We start from the raw sequence: 26,588 nt of genomic DNA on the forward strand, positions 1-26,588 counted from the left end.
ATCTCCCAAATGCTCACTGATACAACCAAATCCTACAAAATGACTGGGAACTACAAAAGCATTGTAATACACACAGTAAGATGTTTGCAAAGGAAATGGTCTGCTGAGAAAAGAGTTAAAAATACATGATGTGGAAAGCCAAGACACTGTGGCAAAAACAACCTGAATGAAAGGTCTCGGTGAACAAGACCCCAGCAGAAAGAATGGGCCATCAAAGAAGGAGGCACCTTTCTCTGAAGGGAGGAAGGAACCTCCACTGTGATATGGCCTCGACTAAACAAGTTCAGAGTTGGTGAACTCAAGGGGCCTCCATAGCCTCGACAGCTCATGGCAAGAGCCTCGGGTGATTACTGACGTCATAAATAAGAGTGTCGGCTGGCGCCGCGGCTCACTAGGCTAATCCTCCCCTGCGGCACCGGCACACCGGGTTCTAGTCCCGGTTGGGGCGCCGGATTATGTCCGGTTGCTCCTCTTCCAGTCCAGCTCTCTGCTGTGGCCCGGGAAGGCAGTGGAGGATGGCCCAGATCCTTGGGCCCTGTACCCGCATGGGAGACCAGGAGGAAGCACCTGGCTCCTGGCTTCGTATCCAAGCAGCTGCCGGCTGTAGCGGCCACTTGGGGGCTGAACCAATGGAAAAAAGGAAGACCTTTCTCTCTGTCTCTCTCTCTCACTGTCTAACTCTGCCTGTCCAAAACATAAAAAAAAAAAAGAGTGTCAATTGTTAAATCAACAATGGGAGTCACTGGGTACGGGCTCCCCACATAGGATCTCTGTCCTTAATGTGTTTTACTATGGGAGTTAACAGTAAAACTACTAGTCGAACAGTACTCTATATCTTGTGCGGTTGTGTGGGCACAGTCTGCTGAAACCTTTGCTTAGTATATACTAAGTTGATCTTCTGTATATAAAGATAATTGAAAATGAAACTTGATGAAGAGTGGGATGGGAGAGGGAGTGGGAGATGGGAGGGCTGCGGGAGGGAGGGAGGTTAGGAGGGAAAGCCACAACAATGCAAAAGTTGCACTTTGTAAATTCACATTTAGTAAATAAATAAAAGAAAATGAAATATGAACCTTGGTGAAAATAAAACCATAATATTAAATAGATAAAAAAAATAATACATGCTGGAGCCAGTGCTGTGGCATGGCGGCTAAAGCCGCTGCCTGCAGTGCCAGCATCCCATTTTGGCATTGGTTTGAGTTCCAACTGCTCCACTTCCACTCCAGTTCTCTGCTATGACCTGGGAAAGCAGTAGAAGACAGCCCAAGTTCTTGGGCCCCTGCACCCATGAGGGAGACCCAGAAGAAGTTCCTGGCTCCTGGCTTCAGATTGGCACAGCTCTGGCCGTTGCGGCCAATTGAGGAGTGAATCAGCGGATGGAATACCTCTCTATTTCTGCCTCTCCTTCTCTTTCTGTGTAACTCTTTCAAATAAATCTTAAAAAAAAAAAAAAAAAAAAAAAAAAAGTACATGCTGACCCACTGAGAGAGATCCTCCATCTGCTGATTTACCCCCCACCCCAGATGGCCGCAATGGCCAGGGCTGAGCCAAGCCAAAGCCAGAAGCTACATCCAGGTCTTCCATGTGGGTGGCAACAATTCAGCCAACTTCCACTGCTTTTCCCAGGCACTGGATCTGAGGTGGAGCAGCAAGGACACAAACCGGGATAACGGCATCATAGGCAGCGGTTGTACCTGCCACATTACATCAGCCCTGCTAATCGCCATTTCTAAAGAGGAAGTCTACCTGGGACATTCATCCAACCACTTTTACTGAACATCTACCTATTGTGCCCCAAGTGAGGCAATAAATGACATAATTCTGCCCACTCTCTCCCCTAAACATACCTTTAATAGAGTGGAAGATCAGGTGGAGACTTTAGATGACAAAAGGCTCAGCCTGAGGTCTGGGGAGAAAGGGAACAAATCCACGGCTTTGAACTGGGTCCAGAGGCCAGACAGAGCACAGGGTTGCTAGCACCAGCTATCAAAAGAAATGTAAACAGAAAATTACTTTTGAACAAAGATGAATCTTCTCACACCCACGGCTATGTTCTTCCAAGGGTTCCAGTTCTATCCTTTTTCTACATAAATAAATTATTATCTCTACACTGTTAGAAAAAAAAGCTCACAACTTTTCCCTCTTCTTCCAACTAAAAGACTGCAAAAATCTTAGCTTATTTGCCAAAAACTCACCTCAATAACCATGCCACAAAAAAAGATACACAAGGGGCCGGTGTTGTTACGTAGTGGGTAAAGCTGCTGCCTGCAACACCAACATCCCATATAGGTGCTGGTTCATGTACTGGCTTCTCCACTTCCAATATAGCTCCCTGCTTATGGCCTGGGAAAGCAGCAGAAGATGGCCCAAGTCCTTCAGCCCCTGAACCATGGGAGACCTGGATTAAGTTCTTGGCTTCAGCCTGGTCCAGTGCTGGCCATGAATGAATCAGTGGACAGAAGATCTGTCTGTCTCTCTTTCAAAATAAATAAATAAATCTTTAAAAAAAAAAAAAGCAGAAACATTATCACATGTAACAGGTCATAAAATAAAAAGTAATCTGAACACTCAGAGAAACCTCTGTGTTTTCCCATCCAGCCATCAAATAATAACTACATAAAAGTGAAAACCTAAAAAAAGAAAAAGTAGTAACTGGCAATGGCAATAAGACCTGAGATGATATACCGAAAAAGAAACAGGCTACTGTGTCATATAAGAGAGAACAAAGCGGGAGCTGGCGCTGTGGTGCAGTGGGTTAAAGCCCTGGCCTGAAGTGCCAGCATCCCATATGGGTGCCGATTCTAGTCCCGGCCGCTCCTCTTCCGATCCAGCTCTCTGCTATGGCCTGGGATAGCAGTAGAAGATGGCCCAAGTCCTTGGGCCCCTGCACGGCATGGGAGACCCGGAAGAAGCTCTTGGCTCCAGGTTTCAGACTGACGCAGCTCCAGCCGTTGTGGCCATCTGGGGAGTGAACCAGTGGATGGAAGACCTCTCTCTCTCTCTGACTCTACCTCTCTCTGTAACTTTGTCTTTTTAAATAAATAAAGTAAATCTTTAAAAAAATAAAAAGAGAGAACAAAGCGGATGGGGGAGAAATACGATTTTGGACAAGAGAAAAAGTACACTCATTTTTTTTAAAAGAATTGAATTTTCAAAATCAAAGGCTCCCCCAAAACCAGGCAAGATTCTCAGTATGCGAATATAAAACTCAGTATCTATAATTTACCTAAGTAAACAATTTTAGCTTAAAAGTTCAAAATGAAATGTTACCCTTCCCCCCAAAAAAGGTGGTACAGAATTACCTAAAAAGGCTTTTAATTTTATCAGTAACATTACCTTTATCCAGACATTAGTAATAATCAGGCCGATAGCAGGAAAAGCTAAGAATTCATTTTACATCTGAATCCTCCAAAGACCTGGGAACTGGCAGTACCAACTAACTGAAGGGAGGCAGAAGCTAAATTATAGAGAAATTCAGGAAAAGCTGCTTGAGTTTTAGATAGATGGGAAGATTCCCTTCCCTACTCTATAATGCCATAAGTAATTCTAGGTCCCCACCACATTAGTCTAGAGGTTTAGTCTCTTCAGAGGGTAAAACCGAATCTCCCAACTAGGGGAGACCAAGCGCAGGTGAGAGGGGGCACCACAACAAAACAAGATTGCACGTCTATTTACATACAAGCCACACCCCCACTCCACACTCCCTTTTCTCTCTTCTAGGCTGGCCCTTGGGCTAAAACAATATTGTTTTGTGTTTTTTTTTTTTAAAGATGTATTTTATTTTATTTTATTTTGAAAGGTAGAGTTACGGAGAGGCAGAGGTAGAGGGAGAGTGAGAGAGAGACAGAGAGAGGTCTTCCATCTGCTGGTTCATTCCCTGATGGCCACAACAGCCAGAACTGTGCCGATCTGAAGCCAGGATCCAGGAACTTCTGGGCCATCTTCTACTGCTTTCCCATGCCATAGAGGAGAGCTGGATTGGAAGAAGAACAGCCAGGACTTGAACCAGCACCCATATGGGGTGTTGGCACTGCAGGCATCCTGCTATGCCACAGCACTGGCCCCTAAAACAATATTATTGATGGTTCATGAACCATGTGTCTACAGCCATGACAAGATAGTCACAGAAACTGAAAGTGTTTAGAAACGATTACAGCAATTTTCAGAGTTAAGTTTATGGCTGTTAGATATAACAATAAAAATGCCTTATCTGTCATTATTTTTTTAAAATTTGCTTTTCTGGTAATTTATTTTGACTGTAGTTTAAAACTATCAATCTACAATAGATGGAGTTTTTTTTTTTTAATTCCTGGTTTATTACTATCAGTTTATATTTATTTATTTATATGAAAGGCAGAGTGCCAAAGACAGAGGAAGAATCAGAGAGACACATCTTAAACCTTCTGGTTGATGTTCAAATCTCCAAAAAGCTACCACAGCCAGAGTTAGGCCAGGATGAAGCCAAGAGCCAGGAACTCCACCCAGGTCTCCCATATTGAGGAGATACTTGAGCCATCATTCATTGCCTCCCAAGCACATTAGGAGGAAGTTAGATTAGAAACATGGAGTAACTGCGATTTGAACGAGGCACTCCAATATGGGATGTGTGCATCCCAAGCAGCTGCTTAACCTGCTGTGCTACAACACTGTCCTTTCACTGCCAGTTTAACAGCACAGAGACAAACCTAACCAGGCCCACTCAGAACTCCCTAGAGACTGGGGTGAAAACCTATGTTAAAAGCCCTCCATGAGTTTGAACAGAGCTTCCCACCAGCTTCTTGGTCATAGCAGATAGCCAAGGACTACTAGATATCTGAGGAAATCCTCTAGTATTAGTTCAAGATCCAAATCAAATAAATGAGAAAAACCAACTCGATTAAAACAGACTAATCATTAAGATAAAACTTTTAAAAAAATCTTTTATGTATTTGAAAGACTGAGAGTGAGAGAGTGAGAGAGTGAGAGAGAGAGAGAGAGAGATTGAGATTCTCTAGCTACTGGTTCATTCCCTAAATGGCCACAATGGCCAGGGCTAGGCCAGATAAAAGCCAGGAGCCAGAAGCTTCCTCCAGATCTCCTACATGGACTTGGGCCATCTTCCACTGCTCTCCCAGGGCATTAGCAGGGAGCTGGACAGGAAGTAGAGCAGCTGGAACTTGAAGCAGCACCCACATGGGATGCCAGCATCAGAGATGGCAGCTTTACTGGCTACACCACAACACTGGCCCCAAAACAAAACATTTTTAAAAAACTAATTAATTTCTTAGAGACAGAAAAAATTAGAACAGAATGCTACCAAAAAGGGAACATAAAAAGAACTCTTAAAAAAAAAAAAAAAAAAAAAAAGATTGGGCCGGCACCACAGCTCACTTGGCTAATCCTCCACCTGCGGCGCCAGCACCCCAGGTTCTAGTCCCAGTCGGAGCGCCGGATTCTGTCCCGGTTGCTCCTCTTCCAGTCCAGCTCTCTACTGTGGCCCAGGAAGGCAGTGGAGTAGCCCAAGTGCTTGGGCCCTGCATCCGCATGGAAGACCAGGAGGAAGCACCTGGCTCCTGGCTTCGGATCGGCACAGCACGCCGGCCGCAGCGGCCATTTGGGGGGTAAACCAACGGAAAAAGGAAGACCTTTCTCTCTGTCTCTCTCTAACTCTGCCTGTCCAAAAAAAAAAGAAAGAAAAAGAAGTTATAAGTTATATATGCAGTGGTGTTGTCTGTATTAAACTGCCCGCTACGCCATAGCCCCAGCCTCAAGTTCAGGATTTCTTAAAATGTTGTCTTCAGACAACTTTGGCCTCTGCTTTGGTATACTTCCTTATCATAGTACGAGAAAACAGCTTACACTTGGATGTTATGAAAATGGCAGTCTCATTGCCTCTTGACTATAGTTTCATAATAAAACTATCAAAAAGTGGCACAAAGCCATGAAAATTCTGAAATTCTCAAAGCAAGTGACATCTATGGCAAACCAACCAATTTTTCCTGAATAAACTCAAAATAATATAACTGATGCCAACACAAAACTGATGAATGCTGACACTAATGGAGAAGAGATCAAAACAAAATAAATAACATTCAACATTGCATCTCTCATATTAACACACACAAATCTAACTATGGAGAAGACTGACACCAGTCTCAAAGTTCACAGCAAACACAATACTCAAGAGAATGCAACATTCTGCTATGGGATGTCATTCAAGCCATATCAATTCAAGCAGTCAGAGAAGTTCATTATTTATATTTGTTCATTTAGTAATTAATTTGTGTGGAATAAGTTAATTTAAAAATGAGAGTCAGGGGTCGATGCTGTGGTATAGCAGGTAAAGCCACCGCCTGCAGCACCAGCATCCCACATGGGCGCCAGTTCGGGTCCTGGCTGCTCCTCTTCCAATCCAGATCTCTGGAGTGGCCTGGGAAAGCAATAGAAGATGGCCCAAGCCCTTGGGCCCTGCATCCGCATAGGAGACCAGGAAGAAGCACCTGGCTCCTGGCTTTGGATCAGCGCGGCTCCAGCCATCCACTGAGGCCAACTGGGGAGTGAATCAGTGGATGAAGACCTCTCTCTCTGCCTCTCCTTTTTTCTGTGTAACTCTTTCAAACAAATACATCTTTAAAAAAATAAAAATAAGACTCTATCACCAGAATAGAAGTTATATATGAAGTGGTGCTGTCTGCATTAAACACCACACATATTTTATACAGAAAAGTAATATTATTCAACTAATAAAATACTTACTGATCTTGGTACATTATTAAAAGGAAAAGTGGCAGGGGCCAGCACTGTGGTATAGCAAGCTAAGTCTCTGCCTGTGGCGCCAGCATCCCCTATTGGCACCGATTCATATCTGAGCTGCTCCTCTTCTGATCCAGCTCTCTGCTAAGGCTTAGGAAAGCAGTAGCAGATGGCCCAAGTGCTTGGGCCCCTACATCTGCATGGGAGACCCGGAAAAAGCTCCTAGCTCCTGGCTTTGAATTGGCCCAGCTCCGGCCATTGCACCCATTTGGGGAGTGAAGACCTTTCTTTCTGTCTCTCCCTCTTTCTGTAACTCTACCTCTCAAATAAATAAATAAATGAAACCTTAAAATGGGGGTGGGGGGCAAAGTGTGGCATAGCTGGTAAGGCTGCCACCTGCAGTGCTGGCATCCCATATGGCCAACAGTTTGAGTTCCAACTGCTCCACTTCTGATCCAGCTCTCTGCTATGGCCTAAGAAAGCAGTACAAGATGACCCAAGTCCTTGGGCCCCTGCACCCACATGGGAGACCCGGAAAAAGCTCCTGGCTCCTGTCTTCAGATCAGCACAGCACTGGCCATTTTGGCCATTTAGGGAGTGAATCAGCAGAGGGAAGACTCCCACACACACACAACGCCTCTCTGTAACTATGCCTTTGAAATAAATAAATCTTTAAAAAAGAAAAAAAAAAGGAAAAGGGGTAAACATTTAGTGCAGTAGTTAAGATGTCTCTAAGGATGCCTGCATACTGTATTACAATGCCTAGATTCAAGACTTGGCTCTGCTTCTGATCCAACTTCCTGTAAATGCACACCCTGGAAGGCAGCAAGTAATGGTTCAAGTATTTGCACCCCAGCCACCCATGTGGTTGCTGGCTGGCCCAGCCCTAGCTGTTGTGGGAACATGGGGAGCAAACCAACAGGAGAAAGTCTATGTCTGTCCATAATGGCCAGAGCTGTGCTGATCCAAAGCCAGGAGCCAGGAGCTTCTACTGGGTCTCCCATGCAGGCACAGGGGCCCAAGGACTTGGGCCATCCTCTACTGCTTTCCTAGGCCATAGCAGAGCTGGATTGGAAGTGGAGCAGCCAGGACACCAACCAGTGCCCATATGGGATGCCAGCACTGCAGGTGGCACTTTACCCACTACGCCACAGTGCCAGTCCTGGAAATACTATGTCTTTAAAATAATTCCCACTTTCTGACTATCACTTCCCAGAAAGGTAGGTTTTGTGATAATCCTTTGAAGAATAAAAGGACTTCAGCATGTAAGAGAAGAGCTGGGGCCAGCACTGTGGCATAGCGGGTAAAACCCCCACCCGTAGCACCAAAATCCCATACGAGTACCAGCTGGAGTTCTGGCTGCTCCACTTCCAATCCAGTTCTATGCTATGGCGTGGGAAAGCAGTAGAAGATGGCCCAAGTGCTCCAGCCCCTGCACCCACATGCAGGACCCGGATGAAACTCCAGGCTCCTGGCTTCAGATCAGCACAGCTGCAGCCGTGGCAGCCATCTGGGGAGTGAAACAGCGGTCGGAAGACCTCTCTCTCTCTCTCTCTGCCTCTCTGTAACGCTGCTTTTCAAATAAATAAATAAATCTTTTATTTTTTTTAAGATTTTATTTCTTTGAAAGACAGAGTTACAGAGAGAGGTAGAGTCAGAAAGGTCAGTCTTCCATCCGCAGGTTCATTCCCCAGATGGCCACAACGGCTGGAGCTGCGTCGATCTGAAGCCAGGAGCCAGGAGCTTCTTCCGGGCCTCCAAGGACTTGGGCCATCTTTTACTGCTTTTCCAGGCCAAAGCAGAGAGCTGGATTGGAATAGGAGCAGCCAGGACTAGAACCAGTGCCCATATGGGATGCCGGCATTTCAGGCCAGGGCGTTAACCCACTGCACCACAGTGCCAGCCCCATAAATGAATCTTTTAAAAATAAGAGAGAGAGAGAGAGAGAGAGAAAGTAAAGACAACCTAGACCAGAAAAGCAGAATAAAGAAACAGTGGAAGAAAAGCATTTTTCTCCTAATGTGCTGTATAGTCTGGATCAAAGAGGGAATGCACAATGGGGAAAGTAAGTGAGAATGCAGCTGAAGTTAATATTAAAGAGAACCAAGAACCATTGTTAGCTTGTGAGAAGAAGGGAAGTTATAAAAGCAGTACTTTGGAAATAGTATTAGAATGGCACAGGCAGCAAGATAAACTGGAGAAAACAGCAAAAAAAAAAAAAAAAAAAAGGTTAAGAAAATTAAAAGACTGTAGTGACATCCCAATAAAAAGTGTGGAAAATAGGTTAAGTGGCAATATTAATATAGGTTGGGAATCACACAGTGGGCAAAGAGGAATTCCCAAAGTAAAACGCCAGGATAAAGAAGATATAGTGAAATAAAATGTACCATTCCTGGAGAGTTAGCATACTTTCTACAACAGATTAAAAGGTAAAGACATTCTATGGAGTCTAAAAAAAAGGAGGAATCTATGGGCTACTCACTGCATTCCAGTTGCTTAAATACTAAACAAAGAACTAAAGTGATTTTAGCTTAGCTCTATTTGTAACTCAGTATGCAGCTCTGTAGCTTAAGTTGTAACATTACACAGACAGGAAAACTAAAACAGGGGCCAGTGTCTGTGGCAGTGTGTCTGCAGCACCAGCATCCCATACACAGGTACCAGTTCAAGTACTGGCTGCTCCACTTCTGATCTAATGCGTCTGGGAAAGCAGTGGAAGATGGCCCAAACTTCAGCCTCTGCACCCACATGGGAGACTCAGAAGAAGCTCCTGGCTTCTGGTTTCAGTTTGGCCAAGCACTAGCCATTGTGGCCATTTGTGGAGTGAACCACTGGATGGAAAATCTCTCTGCCTCTCCCTCTAACTCTGCCTTTCCAATAAAAATCTTAAAAAAAAAAAAATACAGTCATAATATTTTATAACTACTGCACTCCTTGAGCCATTTAATCCTCTCTTCCGAAGAAATAATTAAGTGCTAACAGTCATCCCATTGTAAATTAACAACGGGAGATAAATCCAAGGCAGCATAAAGGAGGAAAAACTAACTGAAAAACCTAAGGTTCTGCCTAAAAGGGACAAAACAAATAAGCAAACAAACAGAAAACCTAAGATTAGTATTTTCAAAGTGGAACCTATTTTAGTGTCCAAAAAACTATTATCTTGTCAATATTTGGATCATCACATATTTTGGACTTTTCGTTGTAACCACTTTAAGTTTTTAAAAAGTTCACCTGAGGAACTAATGACTATCACATTTCAAAGAAACGAAATAAATGTTTTGTAGAATTGACATACAAAACCAAAACCAGTTCCCTTCACACAGTGACGTAGGCTAAGTATGCAAACGTAATGAAGTACAACTCTAGAAATGTCCAAACGCTCATGTACAAGTGAGCCACATGCAGGAAGGCTGGTAACACTGGTATACAAATATGAAGCAGCAGCTCCTGGCACAGGTAAATCTTACTACTCTCTGAAACTATGACTCTTCACTGTGCCCACTATAAGGACTGGTGCTCACATATACACCTTTATGTACCTTTGTTCATACGGTTTCCTTTCAGTAGGCATGTCACCCACTTCCCTGTATCTAAATACAATACTGATCAAACTTGCTTTCCAATTCTACTTCCTAAAGGGAGGGTATACATACTAATGTCTCCCTTCTCTGACGGGTAATCACTGCTCACCACATTGCTATACACTATTTTGTATCATTATATCATTTCTGTTTTTTTTTTTTTAAGTTTTACTTCCTCAGATAATCTGGCTTCTTAAAAACAAGTCCTATTTTGTATTTCTCATCCCTCATACAAACTAAGATTGGAAACACAAGTACCTAACACAATTTTAATTTATTCATTCTCTTATTTTCAACTCAAATTATCTTACTGTCATTCCAGGATTAAATCACTTCACAGCAAACTTCACAGAGCAAATCAACTTTTTTGCTGCGATAATCTGGAGTTGTTTTTAAAAAACCCACAGTCAGAAATCACATTTTTAATATATAAAAATTAGCAGAAATATCAGATGTATTCTGTCTGAAGTGAAATAAATACCACTGAATTCAGTATACAAAAAAGAAAGAATATTTTCATGTCTTACTCCTTGAATCTTCTGATTGTCACTATGCCGTGGTAGTGATTGCCAATCAGCAAACTTAACATTTTGAAATACATGAAAGGAGAGAAGAGAATCAAAATGGGTACTGCTATTTGATTGGGAAAACAAATAAGTCAACAGTAATCCATTCCTCCTCAGCTTCCCAAAGTAATATAAACTTTAATTTTCCTCTGTGTCTATGCAATATCTATCTCCATGATCAGAAATCCTACCCTCCAGACCCTCAGATCAGTGTACACACCAGAGTGCATCCAGCTACTCAAGCCCACATCAAAGATTCGTTCTTGAGTCCACTTTGTCTTCATTCCCCTATGAATTGGCAAACAAGTTTGCTCAATTCTCTCTCCAAAGCAGATCCTGGATCCTCCTTCTCTTCATAGCCACTCTAATCGTAGTCTAGGCCATCATCATCTCTAACTAGAATTAAATAATGTCTTCCCAAACTAGTATTCACACTTCCTCTTGCCCACAACACCCTCCTTTGAATCCATTCTCTACACAAGAGCAAACATGAATCTTCTTAATATCAAATAGAACAATGCTTCCCTGCTTAAAACTCCTCAGTGGCTTCTCAAGTGTCTTATTTCATCTGGGCTGCTGTAACAAACTACCATAGACTAGGTGGCTTATAAACAAGAGACCATTTTCTCACATAGATCCGGAAGTTGTGAAGTCCAAGCGAAGGCACCAGCAGACTCAATGTATCATGAGGGCTCACTTCTGATTCCCAGATGACCATCTTCTCATTGTGTCCTCATATGACAAAAGGAAGCGAGGGAGCTCTCTATGCTCCAAAGGCCTCACCTTCTAATAGCATCACACTGGAGATTAGGTTGGCACAGCCATGTGGGGATGGGATGGGGAGGCATAAACAGTCTATAGTACCAAGGCACTTGATATAAAATTTAGTATCTTTATGAAGAATTGGCAGGGGACAGTGATTTGTTGTCCTGGGTCTTTCTCTTCAGCTTCACCTCACATCATTCTCTCCATCTGAGATATACTCCAGAAACTGCCATGGTCCCTCTGCTTCTCAAATAATCCTTCCTTAGCTTTTCTGTCTTAGTTCTTTGCACCTGTTACCCCCTGCTTGGAATGTTCTTTCTTGCATTCTTCAAACAGCTAGATGCTTTCATCTTTCAGGTCTCAGTTCAAACATCACCTCAGAAAGGACTTACCCAATCTATCAACCATCCTCTCCTCAAAAACAAAAAAATTATTTTCTAATTTATCCTCTTGTATTTCTTTTTTATAAAAACATTATGTTGTTAATTTGTCAATTTACTGTCTATCTCTGCCACTAGAATATAAGATGCATTAAGCATAAGGACAACATTTATCATGTTCTTTGCCAGCATCTGGGATAGTGTTGGGCTTAGAGCTAGAACCAAATCTGTGCCAGTCTTTAAGTTTTGAGAGCACAGCATTGAGCAAAGGAGAAAAAAAAAATTCTACTGATTATTTAGATAACAAAGTAAATAAACTATACAGTATATTCAAAAGTGACAATGCAGCAAAAAATAAAATAGTGAAGGAAAAGCAGACCACAGCATTACAATTTAAAATATGAGACCTCACTTCAAAGAATCTTAATGGAACTAAGATTTTAAGGAGTTGAGGGAGCCAACATTTAAAAAAACTAAACAAAAGAAGCAAAACAAAACAGTAAGGGCCAACGGCTAAGGACCCTGGGTGTGCAGTATACCTGATATATTTAGGGATTAATTAAAAAAAAATAGCATCAGCATGACTGGAATAGAAAGTGTAAGAGGGAAAGTAGTAGGATGATATTAAGGAAGCAAAAGGGGACAAAAACAGGGCCTCATGGATACTGCAGACTCTGGTTTTACTCTGAACGAGATGGGAAAGTACTGGAACATTTTGGGAAGAGAAATAAAATAGCTGAATTACTTTGTAAAGAGATCATGTTGCTATCTTAAAAACAAGAGTATTTGGGAGGGAAATAAAAATGGAAGCAAGCGACCAGCACAACTATCCAGGCAAGAGATTATGGCAGCTTGGTGGGCAAAGTGAGGTACAGTCAGATGCTGATTATATTGGAAGACAGGGCCTACAAAATCTGTTTACAGGTCAGGTTTCTCTGACAGAAGAGAAGTGTCAAGGATAACTAAAAGTTCTGAGCTCAGCAACTGGAAGAACTGTGTTGTTACTTACTAAAATAAAAGACAGTGAAAGTAGGGAAGTATATAAAATGCTTATTTTTAGACTTGTAAAATTTGAGCTATATGACAGTGAAGTGGTAATGTGGAGTGTGTAGCCAAATGCAGAATATATGGAGATATAGGTCAAAGATAAAATTTTGGGAGTCATCTCTGTGTGTTTTTGTGTGTGTGTCTGTGTGTGTATCCATGCATTTGGAATAGGATAAAATCACTAAAAGGTAGGTAAACAAAGAGAAGTCCAAGGCCTGAGTCTCAGACTATACTACTATTTAGAGGGAAGAGATAAGAAAGACCCAGCAAGTCAGACTGAAATGACCAATGAAAACTGAGAGTAAATCAGGAATGTGGTACCCTGAAAGCAAAGTGAAGGAAATGTTTCCAGGATAATGATGAACTCTTATGTAATATGAGGATTGAAAAGTGACCACTGGACTTAATGTCAAGATCCCTGGAGAAATTGATTAAACTGTTTCAGTGGAGTTACAAAGGAGAAAGGCTACCATGGGTTTAACAGAAAACAGGAAGAAAAACAGAGTATTACAAACAACTCTTCCAAGGAGTTTTTATAGTTTTTTTTAATGTTCATTTATTTATTTTCATCTACTGAAGCACAGCACAGGGAGGGAAAGTGGGAGTACGGAGACAGATCTTCCATTTGTTGGTTCACTCCCCCAAATGGCTGCACTAGGATTAGGCCAGGCTAACTCCAGGAGCCAGGAATTCCATTTGGTTTTCTCATAATGGTCCTAAGGATCCAAGCATTTGGCCATCATCTGCTGCTTCCCAGAATGTAATAGCAAGAAGCTCAGTGGGAAGAGAAGTAGCCAAGACTAAAACCATCACTCCAATATGGGATGCAAGTTTCTCAAGCAGCAGCTTAAGCAGTTACACCACAATGCCTGCCTTTCCAAGTAGTTTTACTACAAATGACCAAGAGGTAGAGGAGTTGAAATGGGGTTATTTATTGCTTTTAGTAAATGGGTTAAATTACAGCATGACTGAATATTTATAAATAATGATCTAGTAAAAACTGTGATGGAGGAATGAAATGCAATAGTGATGTCCTTAGGCAGATTAGAAGGGATGGAATCTAGTGAACAAGCTCAAGAGTTGAACTTAGAAAGGGCAGAAGACAACCTACCAGAGCAGCTAGTAGAGGATGAAAATATTAGCAGGTGGGTGTATTTGGCTGTAAGATCTAGTAGAATGAATGCCTCATTAGGTCTATCTGCTGCCTGTTTCTGTAAATTGTTTCACTGGAACATACTCATAATTGTTCATTTACATATTTTCAATGTCTGTGCATGTGACAATGACAGGTGATTGCTCGCAAGAGAAACCATATGGCTCATAAAGTTTTGAAATATTCACTATCTGACCACTTATAGCAAAAGTTTGCCAACTCTGGTCTAAGAGAATCCTCCAACTATTATTACTCTCTCTGAGGCGAGAGTCAGTTACCTGGCTGCAAGGGAAAAAGCTAGGCAAGGACTCAGGAAACAACAGTGTTTAATGAGAATGATATAACATTAAGCCCTCCATCATTCCCAGTTTCTGCAGCTCAAATTTTGTTCCTTATCTTTTTGTAACTGTTTTTTTATATTTACTATGACATTAATTTGAAACAAGCTGTATCTCTTGGGAAGGGGGCATGGTTTTGCTATTACTAAGGGATCTCTCAAAAAGGAAAGGTAAAAAGAAATAGAGTAATAATATACATAAAACATAGAACAGCATTCCAAGTTAATGACCTTTTTTAATCTTCAAAGCATATAAATAAAACAGTATATATTTTTCCATAATGAATAATTTTATAACACTTCATTATATTTTATTTATATTTTAGCATCACAAAAAAGGCATTATACTAGAGCACATCTAAACACTTTACTCAGAGAAATCTCATTTTAGTAAAAATCAAAATTTCTGCTTGGCTTTCCAATGTTTTTTTACACACATTTATTTAAAGTAATCAACCTCATTCTCCACTACTGCTCATCCCAAAAAACACATATACACATATTGTTAGAGTCAAATCAGTCTCCACCGCATGTTGGATCAGCCCAGGACCATTTCCAACTTCATTCTTTCTTCAGTTATTCCCTGTATCTGTCAAAAGCCCACTCGTAAATCAAAGCCCATCTGAAGTAATTCCTTCTTCAAGAAACCTTTCTAGGGCCAGCGTTGTAATGTTGCTGCCTGGGACCCCTGCATCCCATCCAGGTACTGGTTCCAGTCCCAGCTGTCCCACTTCCCATCCAGCTCCCTGTTAATGCACCTGGCAAAGCAGCATTAGATGGTCCCAGTACTTGGGCCCCTGCACCCATGTGGGAGATTTGGACAAACCTCCTGGCTCCGGCCTAGCCCAGCCCTGGTCATTGAGGCCATTTGGGGAATGAACCAGTGGATGGAAGATCTCTCTCTCTCTCTCTCTCTCTCTCAGCTTTTCAAATAAATAAATTAAAAAACAAAAAAAAAAAATCAAGAAATCTTCCTAAATGGCCCAACCATCATTCATCTCTTTCCTGTTGGAACTCAGACTTAAAACTGCATAGTCACATATCTTTTTTGTATTATGTTTCCTATATGTTAATCTAGATTTCTTCACTAAGCTCTAAGTACTTTGACACCAAAGAATGCCTCTGGGGCTGGTGTTGTGGCACAGCGGGTTAAGCTGCTGCTGCCTGCAATGTAGGCATCCCATATGAACACTAGTTCAAGTTCCAGCTGCTCCATTTCTGATCCCGGTCCCTGCCAATGCACCTAGGAAGGCAGCAGGGGATGGCCCAGGTAGCTGGACCCCTGCCACCCATATGGGAGACTCAGATGCAATTCCAGGTTCCTGGCCTCAGCCTGGCTCAACCCTGGCTTTTTCCCAGCTCCGGCCATTGCGGCCATTTGGGGAGTGAACCAGTGGATGGAAGACCTCTGTCTCTGTAACTCTTTCAAGTATGTATGTGTACACACACAAACACACACACACACGATGCCTTCCACCACCCACAACCTTCAACAATCCAATTTTAATTAGGAAGCGATTACAATTTTATCAACTTTGAAATTATTTGACTTTCTATAAGGCCAACATTTGTTTTTAATTATTACTACTTCTTGAAATAAGATGCCTATAAAACCTGAAAAATTCTCCTAAGCTTCAAGTCATGCACACTGATTTTAATATTTTGACACTTGTTTCATCATATCACAACTAAATTTTTAGTCAGACTTTGCTCACAATTTTTCAAAATGGAATAATTCAACACATTTTGATCAGACATCACAAAGCAGCCTCTGGTTAACTGGATCTGACACTTTCACCCTTTAATGTATTATTCTTTCTAAGTACTCTGGATCAAACAGCACCTCTCAGCACTCAGCATGACCTTCTCTACTCAGAAACAACACAGTATCCATGTGAATCTCATGGTAAGAGGTCAAAGAAATGTTATGTGGGAAGTAGATACTCAAGAAAATAACCTAAGTGACTCAACTCAAGCTTTGTTGCTGTTAGACATTAATTTTCTAAGAAAACAAAAAACTCAGGACCAGCACTGTGGCACAGCAGGTAATGCTGCCACCTGCAGTGCCGGCATCACATATGGGTGCTGGTTTGAGTCCTAGCTGCTCCACTTCTGATCCAGCTCTCTGCTGTGGCCTGGGAAAGCAGTAAAAGATGGCCCAAGTCCTTGGGCCCCTGCACCCACGTGGGAGACCCAGAAAAAGCTCCTGGCTCCTGGCTTCGGATCGGCGCAGCTCTGGCTGTTGCAGCCATCTGGGGACTGAACCAGTGGGTGGAAGACTTTTCTCTCTCTCTCTCTCTTCCTCTCTCTCCCTTTTCTCTCCCTCTCCTCTCTGTGTGTAACTGTGACTTTCAAAGAATTCTGGGATTCAAAGATCGCAGATTCTATCCAAACACCAAAAACAAGAGACATCTATGTTTCAAGGATAAACTATACTTTTTGTACAAGGGTGCAATATTTTCCACCGCATTTCCAAAGCTTTCCTGCTAATTATCATGGATATGTTCATAAGATTTTTTTTCCTTCTTTCTGTCCACATCAGAACAGTCAGATGACTGTCTCCAGGAATCAGTCATTACAGTGGTTCCAAATACCTTTTACAAATCATAATCATAATCATAACATATATAACTTTTCTTTAGATGCATTACTTTGTACTTACTAAACCAAAACACAGGCTACTCTTCTGGTCATTTATTTTAGCTTCAAAACATCCATCCAGAATATTTATCTCCATTGTTTAGTACTCAAAAGCCCTTCATGCCACTTTGTATTTGGGAAACTTTTAACAGTTAAAACCATCTTTAGATCACTAATAAAATGTTAAGATATCAGGAAAACAAAAATTATTTTTGTTTACAATAAAATAAAAATCTAAGTATTTATTTTGGCAACAACAAAACTTTAACTTACAAAATCTCATGTATGTATACAGCTACTTTATTCAATCTGACATCAAATTATCTCACACCTTTATAGACTATATACTGTAGTATTATCAATCTTTACCATACCTCTTCAAGGATCAAAAGGCACACAATTTAATGCTTGGACAACGTCACAATCAGGAACAGTGATCAAAAGAGATGATATCTGGAAATGAAGATCAAGATTTTAAAACTCTGACTACAAAAATGTCAGTAAAATGTTTTTGTAGTGTGTTTCAATTACAGTTCATATTCAATTTAGGGATATAAAGTACTTAGAAAAAAAAAACCCTCTCTACACTTAGTCATATAACACATCACTGATATCATTCACAAAAGTCACAACTCAAGGCTTAGAAACAATCTAATTCAGTATCTTCATGTAATACAAGACCAAATGAAAATTAGTCTTGTTCAAACTCACAAAACTAGAACCAGCATATGGATTCGACTACAATCCAGTTATCCTACCACCACCCCATAATGGTCACTTCTGATATCTAACAGCTCATGAAAACTGTTCATCATGGCCTACACACTGGCATAAAATAATAAAAAAATTCAAGACTCTACTATAACCCTTTTCTTCTGCTTATAGTGATCTGCCAAAAAATCTTTTAGTAGTGTACCTGAAGGAAACTGGGCAAGATTCAAGTCTGGCATCATTTAATTAAAAAAAAAAAAAAAAAAAAAAAGGTTGTATTAAGTGATCTAAAGCATGCAATACTTCAATAAGAACAATTCCAAACTCCAACCAGAAAAGTAAACAATATTTTGAGAAGGTGTTTTAAGGGGTATTTTGAAGTCAAACTACAGACTTATACTAACTCACACTAAAATATATCCCTCCATAATATTTCAAGACACAAAATTGGGGGGATCATGTGTATTACTGACAAAGGATAGGATTTGAAGTGAAAATGGTAAGAACCTCAGGCATTTAAAAGATCAGATATCATGAATGAACAGAGTAGGTGTTCACTGTAATATCCCTTTTTACTTCCATAAAACTAGATATAAACGTTTTGAACTGGCAATTATTTTCACTGCAAAAACAAGGACACATTTAGATGTGCAAAACAGGCAATATACCTACATTTTATCCTCCCTCTCTCTTCTGTTAACAATGTTCTGGATCGGGGAAGGATCTTATTTATAATTTTAGAAAAAATCATCATGGTCTACCATGCTTACCTTTCCCAGGATATGCTAACACTCTAAAAAACGATAATACAATACGTCTGTCTTTATAAATCTCAGGAAAAAAAAAAAAAGCAGTTTTGCTGAAAGATAATGAGTCTACTTGTATGGTTTTGCAATTCAAACCCGAAAATGTTAGGGAATTCCCCTAAATCCATTTAAATGGTTTCTAGCTATTCAATCAGGATACTAACTTAGGATACTAACCCTAGAATACAATCAAATCAGAGGCCTACCTGCAAAAAAAAAAAAAAAAAAGCAGTTCAACGATATCGGTAAACTAAACCTAATACTAACTCTAAAATTAATGAAATTCCTATCCTGAGGTAGCTTGATGTCTTTGTGTTTTGCAACCGTCACAACTGTACAAACTCTCAACATTCTTATGAATTCTTTAAATACCGACTACTTTTTTTAGGGTTTTATTGGATAACATATTCAATGTTTTCACTAAAACAGCTCACAAACACTAAATGCCCCCGAACTTAAACCTAAAAAGAAAACTGAGCCTTAACTTTTGAATTTTGAACTTTACAACTACATCTAATTTTGCTGGCCTACTTAAGAGTTAAGATATTTTACCTTATATAAAGCACCCTATATATTTTCAATCACCATAACCATGTAGAAAGAGATTGTCTACAAAGAGGACACCATGTTCAAAAAAAAAAAGACTCAAAATGGACCCTACAAGGGAGCAAGCCAGTTACAAAGAAATCCATCAGCCACTGGGTGTGGCTGGGGTCTGCAGGAACAGCACCTTTGGCCAACTCTGGAGCAGGGTGCGCGCGCCAGGGCGCTGGGCATCTCTGCAAGAAATGGCCCCCAATGACCATAGACTGAGCCCACAATAGGGATGCCGTCGAGTGGGGCCGGCGAACCTACAGCTCGAGGGGTGCAGCCTGAGGGGCGCCCATGTTGTCTCCACCAGCCGCGGAACCCGCTCAGTGGGTGCTTCGAGCGCGGCGCGCCCCGTCTCGCCCCAAACACGGCGCCCGATCCGCCCCTTCCTCCGGGGTTCGGCGCCCCTCAGGCGCGCGGAGGTACACTGTCGCCGCGCTCCCGCCCAGCTGCTAGGATGTAGGAGAGTTGAGAGTTCAAAAAGCCCGGACGGAAAGCAAGCCCAAGCTAAGAAGCGAAGTGTCCTCTCCCGCAGCCTGCAAAAGCGCCGGGTGAAGAGACCGACTTCTCTAGAAAAACTTTGCGGCAAGTTAGGCGGAAGCGCTGAATGGCCGGGACTATTTTACAAGCGCTTCCTATCACAAGAGGCGGAACCCTGATCCTGTTTGGGGGGGATCCTGATGCTCCCACAAACTCGCTCTGAGCCCCCTGGCTGGCTCTCTAGAAGTCGCGGCATCCTAACCTGTCTGGGCGGTCCCGCTCACAGGGAGTACCTGTAGTGGTCCCCATGGCTTGCGAGTCCCTGATGGCGGCCATTACACTTCCATCCGGGTATCACCGAAAAGCTGATTACAACGCTACCGGGAGCGCACGCAGCGGCGGAGGGATCCGCGTTGCACCTGAGGGAACCGGAAGCGAACGGAAGCCGAGAGGGTCCGCGTCTCAGCCTGGCGAGCCTAGGCCATTGAGCTGGACACGCTGCTGACCTCTCCAATTAGCGCGCTTCTCTGGCTTCCGCCTCTCTTGACTCACCACTCCCCCTTTTTGCTTACCAGCAGCTGCAGAGATCCTACTGCAAATGGAATGGCGGGCAAACGTCCACTCTGTGCCCTTCAGAGTAGACTCCTGAAAAGGAACTGTATGCTCTTGGCAAGCCCTTGCTGACTGGAAATTGTCTCAATCCTGAGATTTAACGTGTTCAGGTTTAGCAGATGGCATCTCCCTCCCCACTTGCTTCTGACCTGCAGGCTTTAGCAGCCATTGCATCCCAGGTCAACGAAGGAAGCTGCAGCAGTTCTGAAGACTTGGGCACTCCCAAACACATACATCCTTCCTCGTGGATCATAAAACTGTCTTCGCAATGAGGGAGCGCTCGTCCACGTCAAGGGAGTTCTTCTGCCGCTTCCCATGACAGGACTGGACAAGGGAGGGCGGTTAATGTGGCTGGCTTTGCCCTTTGTGCCTCTTCTCTTCTTTAGGGCATTTCCGAAATCCAACCTATTAATTGCTCTTTCTAAGTCAGTTACTTTTGAAGCGGGAGTAGGGGGGGAGTAAGGCAGAAGTTGTCAACAACAACAAAATCCATGGGGCGGATGGATACATCACAATATTTATATCAAAACAAACTAAAATGGAATTTTTGTCTGTTTTTCTGTCATGTTTTCTTAAGAATCATATTTAAGTTTTTAAACCGTTAAGAAACATGTGTGATAACTATTTTCTATTGTCTTCAAGTACACTTTTGGAAATATCAACTTGTAGCCATATACAAAGTTTTCCCCATCGTTTAATAAAAAGCACACTGAGAGAGCCGGCGCCGTGGCTCAATAGGCTAATCCTCCACCTTGCGGCGCCGGCACACCGGGTTCTAGTCCCGGTTGGGGCGCCGGATTCTGTCCCGGTTGCCCCTCTTCCAGGCCAGCTCTCTGCTATGGCCAGGGAGTGCAGTGGAGGATGGCCCAGGTGCTTGGGCCCTGCACCCCATGGGAGACCAGGAAAAGCACCTGGCTCCTGGCTCCTGCCAGGATCAGCGCGGTGCGCCGGCTGCAGCGGCGGCCATTGGAGGGTGAACCAGCGGCAAAGGAAGACCTTTCTCTCTCTGTCTCTCTATCTCACTGTCCACTCTGCCTGTCAAAAAAAAAAAAAAAAAAAAAAAAAAAAAAAAAAAAGCACACTGAGAAATCACTGTCTTTAGGAACCTTTATCGTTATAACGTCTGTTGATCTACACACTTCCACCTAGAAATGGTAAGGATTCCACATTTGTTATACCTAAGTAACTGTAAAAGGCACAAGGAGAATTCTTATGTAAATAGCAAAGGGAATGCCCTTAGGAATGAGGAGCATTTTTAAAAATGGAGTTTATTCTGCATTCGACCTTCTGTCTCCAGTTATACATTCTGTTACGCATTCTCACTCCAGGTCTTCATTTCCAGGAAAGCCAGACATGCACACAAATCAGAGGAAAGAGAAGGGTTTTTTGTTGTTGTTTGTTTTCTTTCCTCTTGTTTTTGTTTTTTAATTAGAAGAGATAGTTGGGAACTTGGACAATTTGTTTTGTGTTTTGCCTTAGTTTTTGGGTTTCTTTCTTTTTTTTTTAGATTAAGAAATTGCACCTCTCCTCTGCAGTATTCATATTATGTCTTTATTTTTACTTATACATTCACTTGTAAATCTGCATTTATGTTATAGAAGAATTATGTGCATGTGAGTGTATAAGTAAATTAAAATATTAAATCTGTATTGTCTTATCCCCCTTTTCTTGCTCCATCTGTATCACACCCCAACCAGTCTCTGGCTATCCTTTTAGCTGTGAACATTGAGATGAGACAACAGGAAATAAGAAAGGGCAATTAAAGAAGAAAGGAAAACTACAAAGGAGAGAAAGCTGGATTGTGGCTTAGGTAAGGATTTTGGAATATTTTGTACTTGAAGGACAGTTGGTAGGAATAGGGCATCTAGATTAATGCTAAATAGTTGATCATTCCAAAGGCCTGACATTTATTAGCTAGGGCCTTTAACTTCTGAACCTCTCAGAGTTATGCAATAAATAACGCTTGGTTAATAGATGGAAAATGATAAACTGGGGTCTGTGGCACAGCAGGTTGATGCCCTGGCCTGAGACGCCAGCATTCCATATGGGCCTGGTTGCTCCACTTCTGATCCAGCTCTCTGCTATGGCCTGGGAAAGCAGTGGGAGATGGCCCAAGTCCTTGGGCCCCTGAACCCATGTGGGAGACCCGGAGGAGGCTCCTGGCTCCTGGCTTCAGATCAGCACAGCTCTGGCCATTTTGACCAGTTGGGGAATGAACCAGCGGATGCAGGACCTCTCTCTCTCTTTCCATCTCTCTCTCTCTATCTCTCTGTCTGCCCCTCCTCTCTCTGTGTAACTCTTTCAAATAAAGAAATAAATCTTAAAAAAAATAGTGAACTACATTACACCCCCAGTTTAATGTAAATGTAATGATGTAAATATAATGTAAAAGTGATAATGGTGATGATAATCACAAAGTTTCCGTTGTGGCTACAAACTTTTTGCTTTTTAATATAATTCATAAACATTGTATGATAAAGCAGATTTCTATAAAACTGAAATTTTTCCTAAAAAAATCTATAAATGGGAATTACATTTCATCCTAGAAGTTTATACCACTGAATCACAGGACAACAAAAGTTCTACTAATCATATGTATTCATTTATCAAAATGTAAGCATACTTTTAAGTCATAGATAACTCAGTACATCATAAACACTATAATCACAATTTTAAAAAGGATTTATTTATTTACTTGAAAGTCAGAGTTACACACAGAGAGAAGGAGAGGGAGAGAGAGAGGCCTTCCATCTGCTGGTTCACTCTCCAGAGGGCCACAACGGCTGGAGCTGCGCTGATCTGAAGCCAGGAGTCAGGAGCTTCTTCCTGGTCTCCCACATGGGTGCAAGGACCCAAGGACTTGGGCCACCTTTTATTGCTTTCCCAGGCCATAGCAGAGAGCTGGATCAGAAGTGGAGCAGCCAGGACTCAAACCAGCACCCATATGGGATGTGGGCACTGCAGGCAGTGGCTTTAGCCGCTACGCCACAGCACCGGCTCCTGTAATCATAATTAAATGATATTAATTTGAAGAGCAAGGGTCCCTTTAAAACAGTCCTCTCTGTCTCTCTCTCTCTCTTCCCTCCCTAATCTCATTGAAACCCACACTTCTTACCCCTAACAACATAATTAAATGCATCTGAAATCAGAAAAAAAGATATGCCAAGAGCCTAGGAGATCTGCATACAGTGTTCACACTCATTGGTCAAGGTTGATTACTCATGGTCATTTGTCAAGTATTAGTTGAGCACCAAGTATTATCCTTCCCAATGTTCTTTGCAATGTCTGTACCTTAGTATTTATTCAGTACCATTTTCTTGAACACCTACTATGTCCCAGAGACTGCTCATAATAAATAAGAAATGATATCTCAAGGATCATCAATTTAATGGAAGATCTTTGACTCTCTAAAAGACTATGGCCCAACAAAGAAATTCCAAATGTCAATTTCAGACACTAAAATAAATGACAATAAAGCTCTTTTAAGGTATATATAACTGCCAGTTTCCTCTCAACTCACCTTTCCTAAATGACCAAGATTTTAGGTTTTCCACTATTTTTATTTTTTAAAAAGTCCCTCTTTTTAAATTCTTTCCATAGATACTATATTCACTATGAAACATGTTGAGATAAACAATATAAACTATATTGATTTCACCTAAATATTTTAGAGTACTTCTACCTGTCTCTAATCACAACAAATTCTTCCTAAGGATCTGTATCCTGAAGACCAACGAATAGATGGTACAGTTAATGCAAGCCCTTATAAAAAAGAAAAAGTATAAATTATCTACAGGAACTTATTAATCATGTTTCTTTTAAGAAAAAAAACTTCATACACATGTGTTATAGATACTCCTTTATGTACTTTTTAAAATAGGTATGGTACATTTCATTATTTAAAGTTTTAAGAGAATAGAAAAATATAGGATTTTTGTTTCTTTTCTACTTGGGGTGGGGAGAAGTGAAGATTAAATACTACCTAATTTAATTTTTTTCTGGAAAGTTTTTTAAAAGGTAAATCTGATTCCTGTGGGATCAGTGTCATACAGATCACATTCATTATCAATTAATAAATTACATGTGAGAACTTATAATAATAGATTACTATGACTCATTGTATTGCTCCTAAATGGCCAAACTACATCCACCTCTGAATTTATGTACCATTTTCTTTCAAAAATTAAAGAAACCTCAGATAGTTGCTCTCAATAAGAATATGCATGATTACTGCTAATATATGATGTCATAGAAGTCATTAAGTTTTATGCTGGTATTCCTTGTTGTTTTGATAATATTTGCTGGAGAAATGCTGGGGAAGTCACAATCTTGCAGTATATCCTAGAATGTCTGATAAAATGGATAATAAATAATCATGAAATGAAAAAGAACCAGTAACTAATTGAAATTAGTATTTCATGTCTTACCCCTCCTGACAGGAAACTTCAAGGCCATGCATGAGGCAACCCTGGAGAGCTTGAATAGACTTGTAGCAATGGGAAGGGCACAATTTGTTCAAGAGGAAATAATTAAATACAAGGAAGGAGGAAAATTTCTGTACTAAAACTTCATATATATACATATATGAAAAGGTATTAACTGGAGTCTGAAAACACAGTAGAACACATGGACAACAAGGGCACATAAAAACACAGCTAAGATTGATGGTAAGCATAGATGTCAGAACATCTCAGGCAGATGGAGGAGATAGATAATGCTATAACAATATAAACCTTAAGAGTGGGCCAGGGTTCAATAAAAATTTTGAAATGTCTACCAAATGCCAGGGATAAAAGACCTGGCCCTACTCTCATACAAGGTTACATCAATGTCAAGTAACAGGAGCATATACTGTTTTTCCAGGAAAGTCCTGGTATATCCCTATTCTCTCTCACTCTTTCTCTTTCCCTAAGTGTGCCAGTATGGGTGACAATTGTATGGTAATTATAATGATGAGGAAAAACTGTAGAAAAGATCATCAGCTAAGAGTAAATAATCTCAGAAATGTTTCAGCTGCCTTGCTCATTGCTCAGAGAAACTAAACAATTCTTGAACAGAAAGAAGGAAAGGCAAGAGCAAGAATTATCACTGTAAACTTAAAGGCAATCAATAAGTAGGAAATACAAGGAGATATCAAAAAGTTCATGTAAAATGGAGCTAAAGATAAATTTATTTTAATGCAACAAATTGGAATCCATGCATATGAGGGGTCTTTGAAAAATGTATGAAAATGTATATTATGAAAAAACTATATATAGATATCAAAGTTCTTATGCTCCAAAATAAGCTTATCTTTTAATGTCATCTTTCTGTGACCTTTTTTGAAATACATTTGTATATGCTCATGATGAGGTGAGGCAAGGGTAGATTAGAATAGTGACCAGCAGTAGTTTTGGGATTGTTGCTGACTCAACTGTGAAGTTCCTCATTCCTCTCTCCTTAAATTCACACACTACCTAAGGCCTCATCTTCAACCTAACATAAGTATACTTCATCTGAAAGAGAAGCACAAGGTATCAAGACACATAAAAAAATAGACAAATAGCAAACCAAACAACAATACTTTCTGAAAAATGGTTAATGCAAAGAATCCGGGGCTGGTGCTTTGGCATAGTGGGCTGGGCCACTGCCTGCGGTGCTGGCATCCCATACAGGCATCAGTTTAAGTCCTGGCTGCTGCACTTCTGATCCAGCTCTCTGCTGTGGCCTGGGAAAGCAGTGGAAGATAAATCTAAGTCCTTGGGCCCCTGCATCTACATGGGAGACCCAGAAGCTCCTAGCTCCTGACTTCGGATCAGCTCAGCTCTGCTTGTTGTGGCCATTTGGGAAGTGAACAAGCAGATGGAAGATTCTCTCTCTCTGCCTCTGCCTCTCTGTAACTCTGACTTTCAAGTAAATAAATAAATCTTTTTTTGAAAAAAAAAAACATTAATAATCCAAAATAAACATGCTATATGTACTTAAAGAGATGAGGGATTATGTCGACATATATACCAAAAATAAATTATTGCAAAACGGTAGAAATAGTAAATATGTATGTATGGCTTGATGTTAAATAACAAGATGGGTACAACTAGAGAATTTGGTGAGTGTCAAATCGGACTGAAGAACTTTTCCAAAAGAATGCAAGAAAGCTGGAAAGATAGTAAAGAAGGAAATGCAAAGACAAGAGCTTTGAAGGACAGGA

General features: G+C 41.2%; 1 protein-coding gene across 10 annotated transcripts in view; it reads right to left on the reverse strand.

The window, feature by feature from the left end:
* The window catches only part of ZNF518A (zinc finger protein 518A), a 38,111-nt gene extending 17,248 nt beyond the window's left edge, over nt 1-20,863 (reverse strand). The window contains exons 1-3 of one of the 10 annotated variants that reach the window (XR_011382337.1): nt 20,083-20,863; nt 17,576-17,654; nt 1,848-1,983 (exon numbers count right to left, since the gene is read on the reverse strand). The gene's annotated coding sequence lies outside the window, so the exon portion shown is untranslated. Of the gene's footprint in view, nt 1-1,847; nt 1,984-17,575; nt 17,655-19,270; nt 19,969-20,051 lie in introns of those variants that run through there. The other 9 variants (XM_008270255.4, XM_008270256.4, XM_002718396.5 and 6 more) reach the window with 9 other exon arrangements.
* Nucleotides 20,864-26,588: the final 5,725 nt, after the last annotated feature.

Source organism: Oryctolagus cuniculus, chromosome 15, assembly GCF_964237555.1.
Source record: "Oryctolagus cuniculus chromosome 15, mOryCun1.1, whole genome shotgun sequence".
Taxonomy (NCBI): Eukaryota; Metazoa; Chordata; class Mammalia; order Lagomorpha; family Leporidae; genus Oryctolagus; species Oryctolagus cuniculus.